This window comes from Molothrus ater, chromosome 25 (assembly GCF_012460135.2).
Source record: "Molothrus ater isolate BHLD 08-10-18 breed brown headed cowbird chromosome 25, BPBGC_Mater_1.1, whole genome shotgun sequence".
Lineage (NCBI taxonomy): Eukaryota > Metazoa > Chordata > Aves > Passeriformes > Icteridae > Molothrus > Molothrus ater.
Genome location: NC_050502.2, coordinates 3802585 through 3817988, shown reverse-complemented (window position 1 = coordinate 3817988; position 15404 = coordinate 3802585). Strand labels below are relative to the sequence as shown.

At 53.3% G+C, this 15404-nt stretch overlaps 1 protein-coding gene across 1 annotated transcript in view; it reads left to right on the top strand.

Annotated features, from left to right (window-relative positions):
• The first annotated feature begins 5700 nt into the window (after window positions 1–5700).
• CDK18 (cyclin dependent kinase 18) overlaps window positions 5701–15404 on the top strand; it is a 36254-nt gene continuing 26550 nt past the window's right edge. Inside the window, exon 1 of the mRNA XM_036398583.2 lies at window positions 5701–6826. The gene's annotated coding sequence lies outside the window, so the exon portion shown is untranslated. The remainder of the gene's footprint in view (window positions 6827–15404) is intronic.

The following is a 15404-nucleotide window of genomic DNA, read 5'->3' as shown; positions in this document are numbered from 1 at the left end:
TATGGGAGCAGGAATAACAGTTCTTTATTAGGGAAGAAAAAATAAAAGGATAAAATAAACAATGCAGTAAACCAAAACAGCACTGCCAGAGTCAGAACCCAGCCTGACACCCTGTGGGTCAGGCTGTTGGCAGCAGAACCATTGGAATTGTGGCTCAGCCCTCCTGCAGTGCCAGGGCTGGTTCTGCTGGAGCAGGGATCCTGGAGAAAGGTGCAGTCTCTGCCTCTGAAGATCCAGTGGCAGAGGCAGCTGCTGTTCCTCTGGGCAATCCAGTGCAGAAGCTGTGCTGGTGTTCCAGAATCTCCAGATTATATCCAGGTAGGAATGCTTGGCTCCTCCCCCTGGGCTCACATCTGCCAATGGGATGCTGTAGCTCTTATCAGCCATGCAGGGACATTCAATGGCTGTTATCAGCAGGTGTCCCCTCTCAGGGAGGTGTGATTGTGGTCACTCGGAGAGAGATAAAGCAAACTGCCCACTGGACAAAGGTAATCTGCCATACAGATGGCAATTGAAAACATCTTGCCTCCAATCTGGAACAAGGTTCCAGGCTTGGTGACAATGAGAGCTCTCAGGGGTGGCAGCTCAGGTTTTGTGTGTGCTGAGTTTTCCCTCTGTGGGAGGGGAACCACGCAGTGAAACACCAAAAACAGCAGCCAAACCCTCCAGTGGCACCACAAGGGAGGCTTTTGGCACCCCTTGGGGCAGAACTTTTGGGATTGTGGTGCTCTGGCTTTGCCATTGCAGCTCTGCACACCCTCAGCAGGACCGTGCAGGAAGGACTTGGTGCAGATTTTGTTGGTTTTTTTTTTCGTACTTTGTTTTGCAATTTGGCAGCTCCTGGTTGCTAAGGGCCTGGATCTGTGGTGTGGATTGGTGGAGCTGTTGTTATGGTGATGCTCCATTGGGCAAAATTCAGAAGAGAGATGCTGCTGGATTCAGTGGTTTGCAGTCAGCCTCGTGGTTGCCATGGTCAGCAGTGCTGGGCACCTTGGGGACAGAATTTTGTGTCCCACAGCCCTGGGAATGTCAATTCAGTGATTTCCAGTGGTTTCGGGGGAATTTGGGGCTCACAGAGAGCTTCAGGAGAGCTGGAGAGGGACTGGGGACAAGGGATGGAGGGACAGGACACAGGGAATGGTTTAAAGCTGGAAAAGGGGAGATTTAGTTTGGATATTGGGAAGGAATTCCTGGCTGGAATGACCAGGACAAGGGGGAATGGTTTTAAGCTGGAAAAAGGGAGATTTCAGTTGGATATTGGGAAGGAATTCCTGACTGGAATGACCAGGACACAGGGAATGGTTTTAAGCTGGGAGAGTGTAGATTTAGATGGGATATCAGGAAGGAATTCCTGGCTGGGAGTGAATTCCCAGAGAAGCTGTGGCTTCCCTGGGCCTGTCCCAAATCCAGCATGGGACAGGAACAGCCTGCAGTGATCTGGGCTTGGAGATTTGCAGGGATACCCTGAGGAGCTCCCTCAGCTCTGGGACAGGCACAGGGAGATCCAAACATCCCCATTTCTCCTGTTACTCAATTCACCCACTTTTAAATGGGAATAACAATATTCCATCTGTCCTGCCCCTTCTGGGAGTGGCAGCACAAGGGGGAATGGGTTCAGACTGAAAGAGGGGAAGTTAAGGTTGAATAAATGTGAAAAATCCTTCCCTGGGAGGGTGAGGAGGTCCTGGCAGGGGCTGCCCCATCCCTGGAAATGTCCAAGGCCAGGCTGGGCAGGGCCTGGAGCAACCTGGGATAGTGGGAGGTGGAATTTTAGGCAAAATGATCTTTAAGGTTCTTCCCAACCCAAACCATTTTATGACTGACATTCCCCAAGTCTGTGAACCCACCAGAGGTGCTGTTGTTAAATCAGGGTGTCCCTGTGCTCAGGGACCCCTGAGCCTGGGCTGGGCTGTGACCCTGGGCTCATTTTGCCTCTCCTGTGAGCAGCTCCTGCTGAGGCAGGCTGGGCACTGGAGCATGGCCCCATTTCCCAGCTCTCCTCGATTTAGCAGCCAGCTTTCACCCCAGCCCTGCTGAAACACAGCTCTGCTCTCCAGGCAATGATTTCCACATGCCTGCATGTGCCTGGGGGGAGCAGCCAGGCCAGGGCAGCAGCAGCAGGAGGAGGAGGAGGCACTGAACAAATTTTTCTTTCCATGACTCGCTGCCCACGCTCCCATGGAGTGGCAGGGCAGTGGGGAAGGGATGCAGTGACTGTGAAATGTTCCCTGCAGAGCCCTGGAGCTCTCCTCGGGAGCTGCACACATGTGAGGCCATGTGAGCTGCTGAGGGCTCTGCATCCTCAGCGAGAGCCCTGCAGCACGAAAACAGGGGAATGTTGTTAAAAATAGGGTGGAAACTGTTGGGAAACAGTTAATAGATCGTTAAGCATGCGCTGTTAGTTGGGTTATTATATTGTAAAAGGGGTTTAAAGGGTGGTTAGAAGAAATTACACCTCAGCAAAGTGCACCCACCCTTAGTGAAACGAGCCAGCCTGGGCTGAGCTGTAATGGCCAATCAAGGCCTGAAACCTTCATGCAAATGAAGGATCCCAACAGAAACCAATCCAAAGGGACAAAAAACAGGATAAAAAGGGACATCTGAGCCAGGGAAGCTGTGCCCTTCCCCTGGGACATCGGGGACATCGCTGCTGCTGCATCCTCGGCCCAGTGCCCTTTGCTTTGGGCCTTTCTTTTTATTGTAATAAATGCTGAAATCACTTTTAGTAGCCCTTGTTTTAGGCTTTTCTTTTTATTATAATAAATGCCGAACTAACTTTTTGTACCCCTTGTTTTAGGCCTTTCTTTTTTTTAGAATAAATGCTGAAATCACTTTTAGTACCCCTTGCTTTGGGCCTTTCTGTTTATTGTAATAAATGCTGAACTCACTTTTAATAAATAAAATAAATAAATAAATGCTGAAATTACTTTTAATAAATAAAAGAAATAAATAAATGCTGAAATCAATTTTAGTACCCCTTGCTTTGGGCCTTTCTTTTTATTATAATAAATGCTGAAATCAATTTTAGTACCCCTTGCTTTGGGCCTTTCTTTTTATTATAATAAATGCTGAAATCAATTTTAGTACCCCTTGTTTTAGGCCTTTCTTTTTATTATAATAAATGCTGAAATCACTTTTAGCACCCCTTGCTTTGGGCCTTTCTTTTTTATTGTAATAAATGCTGAAATCACTTTTAATAAATAAAATAAATAAATAAATGCTGAAATCACTTTACTACCAGGAGCCTGCTCCCGTTTTTATCAAATGTTCCCCCCCCACCAGAGATTCCTGCAGGAGCCAGGCACATTCCTGTTGCTGTTTCTCCACGGCCTCACTCTGAGCTGTCAGGTTTAATCGACTTTCTGCATTTGCTGGCCATGGCCAGGGCTCTTCTGGGCTGCAGATCGAAGCTCTGGAGCTGTCCCCAGGGACACAGCGGTGCCTGCCGGGTACGGCTCGCTTTGGAGCTGGGATCTTTCTAGGCTGGTTCCTGAACCGGGTGTGCTTACACCAAAAATTCAGTGGTTTTACACCAAAGGATGCTTGGCATGTCCCCTAATTGTTGTCACATTCCTGCCCTTTGCACGGTGCTTTCTCTGAAGTTCCAGTTTGGGGCCTTCAGCTTCATTTGCCGGAGGTTTTTTCTGGGAATCTCTTTTCCTGGGAATCTCTTTTCCTGGGAATCTCTTTTCCTGGGAATCTCGTTTCCTTTCAGTTTCAAACTGGATTTAAGGCGCCAGGTGGTCTCGGGGCTGTGGTATGGAAGGAGTGGCAGCAGTTGTTGGGAATGACCCAGAAGTGCCTGAGACATCTCCCCCAGGGTGACATCTCCCCTCTAAACGGAGGAAAAGGGTGAATGTGGAAGTCAGAGCCATGACAGAGGCTGGGATGTGGGAAACCCCCCCCAAAGTGCCGATTGTGCAGCAGGAAGGGAGCGGGATGGGCACTCCCAGGGCAATGAGTGAGCACCCACATGACTGGGTACTCATTGACCAGGGCTGAGGGGAGGGCAGCGGCCACAGAGCCAGCCTGGGTGTCACACACAGCCTGGGTGTCACACAGAGCCTGGGTGTCACACAGAGCCCTGGATGTCACACACAGCCTGGGTGTCACACACAGCCTGGGTGTCACACAGAGCCCTGGGTGTCACACAGAGCCCTGGGTGTCACACACAGCCCTGGGTGTCGCACACAGCCTGGGTGTCACACACAGCCCTGGATGTCACACAGAGCCCTGGGTGTCACACACAGCCCTGAGTGTCACACACAGCCCTGCGTGTCACACAGAGCCCTGGGTGTCACACAGAGCCCTGGGTGTCACACAGAGCCTGGATGTCACACAGAGCCCTGCGTGTCACACACAGCCTGGATGTCACACACAGCCCTGGGTGTCACACACAGCCTGGGTGTCACACACAGCCCTGCGTGTCACACACAGCCTGGGTGTCACACAGAGCCTGGGTGTCACACCATAACCCTGCATGTCACACCATAACCCTGCATGTCACACACAGCCCTGGGTGTCACACATAACCTTGGATGTCACACAGAGCTCTGGGTGTCACACCCAGTCCTGGATGTCACACATAACTGTGCATGTCACACATAACTGTGCATGTCACACATAACTGTGCATGTCACACACAGCCCTGCATGTCACACCCAGTCCTGGATGTCACACATAACTGTGCATGTCACACACAGCTCTGGGTGTCACACACAGCCTGGATGTCACACCATAACCCTACATGTCACACACAGCCCTGGATGTCACACACAGCCTGGGTGTCACACACAGCCCTGGGTGTCACACCCAGCCTGCACATCACACCCTGCACCCACATCACCCCTGTCCCCACCTTTGCTGCTCCTCCCAGAGCCCTGCAGAGCCAAGGATGCCAATCCCCATCAGACACAGGTGACAAATGATCTGCTCACCTGTGTCACCAAGGATGGCCTCTCACCATGTCCCTGCTGGGTCACTGGGCCTCAGTTTGAGCCCCTCACCTGCTCAGCCCCCGAGGGGCAGCCCCAGCTCAGAGGGGCTGGTTCAGCTCCTGCTCCCACTGAAGGTTTTACCCCACTCCCAGGGCACTCAAACATTGCTGAGGGCCTCAGGGGTGCTGCCCTGGGACGGGCTGAGCTGACCAGAGGAGATGGATCCTTCTAGAACATCCCTTCCCTCCACAGGGGCTCGGATTTGATGCTCCTGCTGCACCATCTGGGAAGCACTTCCCCACTCCTCGAGGTGTCTCCCAGCCAGCCTGGTGGTTCTGAGATAAGAAATGAGAGTCAGCAAGTCCAGCAAGACTCCCACGTCTGAAAGGAACACGGGGAAAAGGAGTTCTGGCAGCAGCAGAACTGAGGAAGCCAAAATTTGTGTCTCCTGGACCGTTTTGTTTTGTTTTTTCGGGGTTTTTTGTGGAATATCCAAGCCTGGAAAGAAGACCCTAAAGGTTGGATTTTCCCCCCACAGAATTTGAATCCCCTTCCATCCTCCTCGCCATCCCTGCTGTGCCCTCGGTGCTCCCGCTCCCCACACTCTGTGGAGATGGATTTTGTGCCTTCCCTGCCTCGGCTTCCCCCTGCCCTTCCCCACCACCTTAAACCTCCTGCACATCCCCCAGATTTCGGCACTAATCACAACATGCTCTGCTGACAGACAGGGCTGCGTGTGCAGGGAAGGCGAGGATTAATATAGCCGAGGATATAAGAAATTAATTACTCTCAGGCAGACAATGTTGGCACCTCCAGTCAGCCTGATGTATTTCCATGGCTGCTCTATTTTTGGCCAACCCAGAATGTTTGACTAAATATACGACAACAAGGAGCTGGAATGGGTGGGGGAGCCGCTGCTAAATCCACAACCCCGAGAGGCTGAAACCCGCACGGCTGCCGGTCCCGGTGTCTCGGGGTGCCCCAGGAGGAGCAGGAGGAGCCGCAGGAGGGAGCTGGACCGTAGAGCGAGGCGGGGATCGCCGTGTGTTTGTGTGTTTGTGCTCTCCGAGCGCGGCTCCTGCCCGGGCCGGCGGGGCCGAGCGGGCTCCGGCTCCCGGGGCTGCGGCGGGGAGGAGCCAGCGCCGCACGGAGCCGAGCGCCGGCAGCGCTCCCGCACCGCGCCCGCACCGCGCCCGGCTGCCCGGGCTACGCTACCGGCACCGCTCCAATTCCCCCAACACCGGCACCGGCACCGCTCCCGTTCCCCCGGTACCGGCACCGGCACCGCTCCAATTACCCCGGCACCGGCACCGCTCCAATCCCCTGCTACCGGCACCGGCACCGCTCCGACTGCCCGGGCTCCGCCACCGCTCCCGTTCCCCCGGTACCGGCACCGGCACCGCTCCAATTCCCCCGGCACCGGCACCGCTCCCGTTCCCCCGGCACCGCTCCAATTCCCCCGGCACCGCTCCAATTCCCCCGGCACCGGCACCGACTCCGCTCCCACTCGCCCTGCTCGATACTGGCACCGGCTCCGCTCCAAGTCCCCCCTGCTCGGCACCGGCACCGCTCCCCCTCCACCGGCACCGGGACCGCTCCAATCCTTTCCCTGCTCTGGCACCAGCACCGGCAGCTCTGCAGCTCTCCCGGACCGCTCCAAGCCTCTCCTGCTCCGGTACCGGCTCCAGCATCCGGCCCGCTCCGGTGCCGGTGCCGCTCCTGCCGCTCCCCGGTGCCGGTCCCGCTCCGGTGCCGGCCCCGCTGCGCTCGCAGCCCGGTCCCGTTCCCGGAGCGGCCCCGCGGCTCCAGCAGCACCGCCCCTGCTCTGCCCCGCAGGAAGGAGGAAGGGACACGGCAGGAGGGAGGGAGAGCGACCTGCTCGGCGCCCGGTGAGTGCCGGGGTGACCCCGCCGCGGGCCGGGGACCCTGCTCACCCCTCCAGCTCCCCCGGGACCCTGCCCGTACCCCCAGATCCTCCGGGGTCCTTCTCGCCCCCGCAGCCCCTCCGGGAACCCTGCCTGCTCCTCCAGCTCCTCCAGGGACCCTGCTCGCCCTCCCAGCCCCTCCGGGGTCCCTGCTTGCCCCCCAGCCCCTCCGGGGACCTTGCTCGCCCCTCCGGGGTCCTGCTCGCCCCCCAGCCCCTCCGGGGGCCACCGCCGCTGCCTTTGGGACTGGCGAGGCACAAAGTGCGAGGGGAGGGGAGAGTTGGAGTTGGAGATACGGAGAGGGAGGGTTCAGCTCGGTACGGATTTGTACCCCGGTGCTCCCTGGTGAGGGAATTCCTGCGCGTGTTCGGTCCTAAATCTGTTCCAGGGAGCTCAGGTCAAGCCCAGTGTTGGATTGTGATGGGCATCCCTGGGTGGGTCCCGCTGAGGGGCCTGGGGGGACCCTTTCAGTGTGGAAGTGACCCCCAGGGTCTGTCCGGTGGGAGGGAGCCCTGCCCCGGGCTGGCAGCTCAGCATTCCCCTGGCGCTGCAGTTTTTGGCGGCTGTCACCATCAGCTGCATCTCTCCAGCAGCGCTGCCTGTTGCTGTGACAAGTTCCCGGGGGTGTGCCCCAGAATGTGCCCCCCTCCTTGTCCCCAGACAGCCCCTTGAGAGCTGCCCTCCGTGCCAGGGCAGCATGAAAAGCTTTAACAGCCTCGTCTCTCGGTGAAAACAACCTGGGCTGAGCGTGTTGGCACAATGGTGGCATCAGCTCTGAGAGGAAGAAAGAATCAGGGTCAGGCCTGGGGCTGCTGGCGCTGGGTTTTGTGCTGTGCATCAAGATGTGATGTGTGCTGGGCTTGGAGATGGTGCCTGAAGGGGGAAAAGCTTTGAGCAAGCGTCAGGCAGAAAGTTGGAGCCTCTGGATGAGGTCTGTGAAAGGGCAGGAGCCATCAAACAGGGCCCTGCGAGGAACTGGGATTCATGAATTCCCTCCTCGGTGGTGTGGGGCAGATTTGGGGTGTGGATCTGGGACGTGCCAACACGTGGGGCTGAGATGTGGTCAGTGCAAGCAGAGTCCTGTTCTCCAGCCTCACCAGGCTGTGACAGCTCCTGTGGGGCAGGGGAGAGGTCGGGAAAAGCAGTTCCCATAATCCTGAAGAGATTCCCTCCAGGAATATGGGCACTGGGTAATGGACATGGTGTCAGCAGGCACACACAGAAATCTCAGTGCATTTGTGGTGTGGAGCATCCTTTCCTCCCTGGGAAAAGGTGGGAGGGGATGTCCAAGAGTCCCAGAAGGAAGAGGCAGGAACAGGAGAGCACCTGGCTCACCTCATCCATGGAACTTCCTCGGTGTGTGAGGCACCCAGCTCAGAGTTTGCTGATTTCCAGGCTCTCTGTCTCAATCTCTCTCTGCCAGAAGATTTCTGAGCAAGTTTTGGTGTCCGTGCTCCAGGCAGGGCTCACAGATTTGTTCCCAAGTTCCCAGGCTTACTCACTCACACTGGAAAATATCAGCACCATGTCCAAATGGGAGCAGTCAATAAATGAGTAGTGGAACAACCTCGCCAGAAATCCTGGGAGTTCCTCCTCTCTCATCCTGCTGGGATAGAGAGGAAGAGAGGAAAAATTACAACTAATCAGGGCTCTGGAGACCTCCCCCTGTCCATGGCCTTGCCAGGGATTCTGCCTGGCCTTGGCCACGTCACCGCCGTGTCCCCACGTCTGAGTCCCCCCAGCTGGCAACTCCTGACCTTGCTTTGTTCTCAGGGCTTTGCTCCCTGAGCTCTGCAGAGCTCTGGGATGCTGGCAGGGATGGGAAGCACTGAATCCTCATCTCCCTGCCGTGGAGGCCCCTTTCACTGAGGCAGCTCTTTGTGGAGCCCTGAATGGGCCCTTCAGAGAGGCTGTGCTGGTGACAGAGTGACAGAGGGGAGGGATGGTGTCACACATTGCTGCTTACAGGTGGCTGAAGTGCAGCTGGCTGCTTTTTATTGGCTTCCAAACGAGCTGCTTTAAATCTTGAGCTGCTGCCCCTCTTGTGCATTCCTTGCCAGTGTCCCTTGTCCCCTGGGATGCAGAGGGTGCTGCAGGGGACAGTGAGTGTCCCTTGTTCCCAGGGGACAGGCTGGGATGCAGAGGGTGCTGCAGGGGACAGTGAGTGTCCCTTGTCCCCTGGGGACAGGCTGGGGTGCAGAGGGTGCTGCAGGGGACACTTTTTGCCTTCCCTTGCTGGCATTGGATGAGAGCAGCTGCATTTTGCACAGGGGTAAAACACAGAGGCTCAGGGTGCTACAGAGAGCTCAGCTGAGTTTTGATCTCCTAAATCCACGAGGATCCTTCAGTTCTCCCTGTCCCACCACCTGGTCAGGCAGAACCCTGGGTGTCCACTCACTGTGTGAATTAAAATCTCCACGTTGCAGTTTTCACTGAGACCATCATCCCCTTGGTCTGGCCTTCTGGGAGAAATGAATGTTTGGTCAATGCCTGTAAACCCTGGGACATTCCTCTGGCTTCCACAGAGCTGAGGTTTGGGCCAGGAGGGCTGAGAATCTCCAGAAAAGCTGGGATCTGTTTGTTTGGAGTCATGTCCAAGAAGAGTAAGAGTTTCCAAAAGGGCTTAGGCTCAGTAGGAGCCTCCCAGATTCTCCTTCCATCCTCAGGGAAATTGAGGCAGCTCCTTCAGGCAGCAGGACAGGGGAGCTTGGCTCAGCTCAGAGGAGATCCCGAGGCTGGAGTGAGTTCTGCTCTGTAATTCATGTGCTCACACCCCAAAAGCTCAGCTCAGCTGGGCTGGGTTTGCCTCTGTGCAGGCAGGGAAGTGATGAGAGGGCTCTGTTGGAGTTCAGGAGTGAACCCTGTCCAGGCAGAGGTTTGCCCTGCTGGCTTTGCTCCCCTCTAAATCCACTGGCTCCTGCTGTTTGTCCAGGAAACCTGATGGCAGGAAGCAGCCTGTTGATGGATGTGGCCCAGATCCCAATCTGGTGAACAATTAACTTTGCAGAGTGCTCTGTAATCAGCCCCAGCATCTTTTGCCCTCTCCCAGTCTCCCAGCCCAGCCTTCCTTCCAAGGCAGCAGCATTTTGCCCACAGCCAGTGCTGCTCATCTGCTGCTTGTTTGCTCAGTGGCTCCCAATCTCTGGCTCCTATCTCTTGTCTGGCTGGAAGAGAGACTGGAAACTGCTGCAGGATGATTTTGGAGGCAGGGAGCAGCACGGGAAGCCCTGGCAGAGGGCTGGGGTTCATCTGTGCTGCTGCCACTGCTGCCACCTCTCATCTGTCTGCTCGTCCTTCACCTCCCTCCCTCCACACAGCTCCTTCCAACCCCATCCTCAGAGCTTTCCCTTTCCTCCTGCCTTTCCCTGCTCTTTTAGGGATGAGCTCCAGGCCACCACAGGATTTTCCCAGCCTCATTCTCCACTGGGAATTGCCCACATCTCTTCCTGATCCCTGCTGGGAATCTGGGTGTTCCTTCCCACACCTGAGCAGCAGCTCTGGGTGCAGAGTGCAGCTCCAGGGGGAGGCAGGACCTGCAGGGATGCAGCTCAGGAAGCAGGAGGATGCTCCAGGGGCAGGCAGGACTGTGGGGATGCAGCTCAGGAAGCAGGAGGATGCTCCAGGAGCAGGCAGGACTGTGAGGATGCAGCTCAGGAAGCAGGAGGATGCTCCAGGAGCAGGCAGGACTGTGAGGATGCAGCTCAGGAAGCAGGAGGATGCTCCAGGAGCAGGCAGGATTGTGAGGATGCAGCTCAGGAAGCAGGAGGATGCTCCAGGAGCAGGCAGGACTGTGGGGATGCAGCTCAGGAAGCAGGAGGATGCTCCAGGAGCAGGCAGGACTGTGAGGATGCAGCTCAGGAAGCAGGAGGATGCTCCAGGAGCAGGCAGGATTGTGAGGATGCAGCTCAGGAAGCAGGAGGATGCTCCAGGAGCAGGCAGGACTGTGGGGATGCAGCTCAGGAAGCAGGAGGATGCTCCAGGCACTCAATCCCACTGCCAGCACCAGCAATTCCATCTTTGGTTGTGGCTTTTGTTCCCATTTTCTGCCATTTCTGCCACCCCCGGGGTGCTGGGGGCAGGAATAACTTGGGAATTGTTCAGAGGGGGATGTTTGAGCTGCTGTTTGCAGGGATTGCTGCTTTTTGGATCCAGGAGCAGCTCAGATGGGACATTTCAGGGATCTCAGCTGGGTCTGCTTCCCTTTCCCCTCCCTGTGTAGGTTTAAAGCAGGGACAATTCCTCATTTGTCACCGTGACCCCTCCATCCCTGGGGCCTGCAGGCACTGCCACAACAAAAATCATAAATTGAGTGGTGAATTCCCAATCCAGAGCTGTCAGAGCTCGGTCCCTGTCACCTCTGCTGGGACACCTGGGTCACCTGAGCTGCTGCTGAGATGCAGAGAGGGAAAAACAGGAGGGAGTGGGGTTGGATCTCTGCCCTTTCCTGAGTGCCTGGGAAGGGAGAGCTCCTGTGGGCACCTGGAAGGATGCTGTTAATGAAGACACACCAATTAATGGCATTTTCAGGTCATTATTTTGTTAGTTTTTAAGTTTTTCCCTTATTTATTTTATTGGTGGCACCCAAACCTTCCACCCTTGCACCGGCCTTGTCATCTTCATTTATCAGCTGGGAAACTGAGGCACGGAGTTTATTCCTGGGGTGGGGAAAATCCCCTCACTGGCAGCTCTGGATCTCAAACCTGAGACCTAAAACTCCCTCCAGGATGTGTTGGTCAGAAGCAAACAGCTCCTGTCTCGCTGTGCTCTGGGTTTTATGAATTTAATTCATCTTTTGGGCACTTTTTCAGTGTTTTTATTATTGAACCCTCTCCATGAACCCTCTCCCTCTCTTTGTTCCCGAATCCCTGAAATCCTCAGCCATTTCCTATAAAACAACCCAAATTTTCCCAGCTGGATTGGGGCAGGGCACTGGCCTTGAGCAGTTTTTTTGTGCTGATTTTGCCTTGAATTGCTCCATTTAAAAGGAGAGGCTGCTGAAGCCGAACCATAAACACCAAAACCCCCAAAGAAATCAAAATGTGCCTTTTTTGGGAAGCAGGGAAACATTCCCAGTGCTCCTTTTATTTCTGCTCTTTCTCCATTTTGATTTTAATAGTTTATTTTCTATTTAATTATTTGGACAGCATTAACGTGCTGGTCATTCAGGGGTTGGAATTCCTGATCCTGGGGGGATTTATCCTCAAAACACCCCCCAGCTTTTCCCTCTCTCCTGTTGCTCCCAGCACTTCCCACTCTCGGAGCTGTGGCTTTTTTTAGTTGCTAAATCTGACAAGGTTTGTGAGCAGGAGCCTTGATTCTGCACTCAGGAACACGCACAGGAATATAAATTCAGCACTTTGGGGCTTTTTTCCTGCATTCCAACATGGAACATCACCTGGAGCTTGGATTTATGCCATCTATGACTGGAATTATTGGGTGGAAAACCTTTGAATTTGGTGGTTTATGGGCCAAGCCTGTGCTGGAGCAAATGTAGATCCAGAGGGATCTTCAGGAGATCTCAGGAACTGAGGATCCAGCCCTGATCCAGCAGATCCATGATCCATAAACAGCAGAACCAAGGAAATGGTCTTGGTGTGCCTGGGGACTCTGAGGAGGAGGAGGAGGCAGAACTGGAGGGTTTGGTTTGTGTCTGGTTTGTGTCTGGTCCAAATTAAAATGCAAGGAGAGTCTCTGTGACAAACTGAATTGAACAAATCAGCCCAACACCAGCCCACACCCTGCCTGCCACATCCTCTGCTGAGCAACGGCTCCCAAAGGCCCTGGGGACAGCAGGAGCAGCAGGAGCTGTCCCATCTCTGTCCCATCATTGTCCCATTGCTGTCCCATCATTGTCCCATCTCTGTCCCATCATTGTCCCATTGTTGTCCCTTCACTGTCCCTTCACTGTCCCACTGCTGTCCCATCTCTTTCTCATCACTGTCCCACCACTGTCCCATTGCTGTCCCATCATTGCCCCATTGCTGTCCCATCACTCTCCCATCATTATCCTATTGTTATCCCATCTCTGTCCCATCTCTGTCCCATGCTCTCCCATCACTGCTCCTTCACTGTCCCATTGTTATCCCATTTCTGTCCCATCCCTGTCCCACCTCTGTCCTGTCACTGTCCCATGCTGTCTCCTCACTCCCATGGGTGCCCTGTCCCTGCAGAGCCTGGCTGGGATCTTCTGGATTCCCCCAAATTTCCCCACACAGGATGGGCAGAGCCATTTCCTCAGAAAAGTGCCCAGAAAAGGCTCATTTGGGGCATTTTAATTCCAGGCAAACTCAGCACAGCATCCGAGGGGGAAGGAGCATTTTTATAAATCACCATTAGCAGCACGTGTGCTGTTTAAGCACTTAATCCCTCCCAATCCCCCCCTGATTAACGATTAATTGTGCCACTAATTGCGCTATCATAGCATGGCAGGCCCAGCCTGCAGCGGGCACAGGCAGCCACACCAGTGCTGAACCACATCACAACTGGGAGCACTGGGAGGCCCTGCTGAGAGAGCCTGGGCCAAAATCCCTCCTCTATTCAAACCTCAGGGTTCTAATGCTGCCTTATCTCCAGCGTTTCCTTATCAGCTGGGAGGCAGGAGAGGAGGATTGGATGCACTTGGAACAGCCCTGCTCGGTGTCATCCCCTTTTTTAATGGGGATTTTCCTCACTCCTGTGAAAACCACATGGAAATTGCTCTGTTTTGATTTGGAGTGGGGGAAAAGCACAATATTTGAATTTATTTCCATTATTTTTACATTTTTGATCTCTCTTTAATGCACAGCAGACTGCAGGCCAGCACCTCTCCCTGACAGTATCCAAGGCCCTGCTTGGTGTCATCCCTTTTTTAACGTGGATTTGCTTCCACTCCTGTGAAAACCACATGCACATTCTTCTATGTTTTGATTTGGAGTGGGGGGAAAAGCACAATATTTGAATTTATTTTCATTATTTTCTGCTTCTGATGGCTGCAGTGTCCAAGGCCTCTCTCCCTGACAGTGCCCAAGGCCCTGCTCGGTGTCATACTTCTCTTAGTGTGGATTTTCCTCACTCCTGTGAAAACCACACAGAAATACCTCCATGTTTTCATTTGGAGGCAGAGGAAAAGCACAATATATGAATTTATTTTCATTGTTTTTACATTTTTGATCTCTCTTTAATGCACAGCAGACTGCAGGCCAACACCTCTCCCTGAGAGTGCCCAAGGCCCTGCTCTGTGTCATCCCTTTTTAGTGGATTTTCCTCGCTCCTGTGAAAAACACCTGGAAATTCCTCTATGTTTTGACTTGAAGTAGGGGAAAAGCACAATATTTGAATTTATTTCTCTTATTTTTACATTTCTGATGCCTCTTTTATGCACAGAAGGCAGCAGTGTCCAAGGCCTCTCCCTGACAGTGCCCAAGGCCCTGCTCAATGTCATCCTTTTATTAGTGTGGATTTTCCTCACTCCTGCAAAAACTACATGGGAATTCTTCTATGTTTTCATTTGGATTGGGGGAAAAGCACAATATTTGAATTTATTTCCGTTATTTTCCTGTGAAAACCACATGGAAATTCCTCTATGTTTTGATTTGGAGGCAGGGTGAAAGCACAATATTTCAATTTATTTCCATTATTTTCTGCTTCTGACACCTCTTTCATGCCCAGCAGGCTGCAGTGTCCAAGGCCTGGGGGCCCAGCCATGACTTTTCCTGGGGGAGATCCCTCTCTTTTCCTTTGTTATCTCTCTCTGGGCTCTGTTATCTCTCCAAGGCTTGTGCAGGAACCAGCCTGGCTTGTCAAGGACACCGGGGCTCCCTCCCCCAGCGAGGCTTTTATAGCAGAGAGAAGCTGGGATTGAAGTGAAAAAAATATTAAAAATAAAATATTACATTATTATTATTAAATAAATTATATTAACTATAATATTGAATAATATTAAATATTAATATTATTCAATATTAAAATGTATTAATTTATTTTATTAAAATATAATAATATTACAAGGAAAATTCATGCTTTTCAGCCCCACCAATGTGTTTGTTTTGTCTACAAGTGACACCACAGCTTTGAGGACACGGGGCTGGCCTTGGCTGGGTGGCACAGATGGCATTTACAGTTTAACAAGGAGCAAGGTTTATCCAAACACTCTGTGCTCACCCAGGTTCCCAGACTGGCCTGAAACATTTCCTCCCCAGAAAGGGGATCAGAGCTTGCACTGAGGCAGGAATAATCTGTTTATTGCACTTGGGATCTCCCTATTCTGTTGCCTTTTTCTTAACTTGGAAGTGAAATTGGAGATCATTTTAATAAGGAGTTAACATAAAACTGGATTTTTGTTTGAAGGTTTTTCAGGGGCAGTTATGGAAAAGTTTAATTTTTTAGGGGAAAAGCAAGGACTGGGATGATCCCTTCCCTCAGCTGGGAAGCAGAGCCAGGCCAGGAGGATCTCACAGACCCCACAGACCCCACAGATCCCACACATTTGGGGCTCTGAGATCATCAGGAAAGGTCAGGATGAAAGGTTTTGCAGGATTTCCCTTTCTAGGAGAGAGGGATCAAA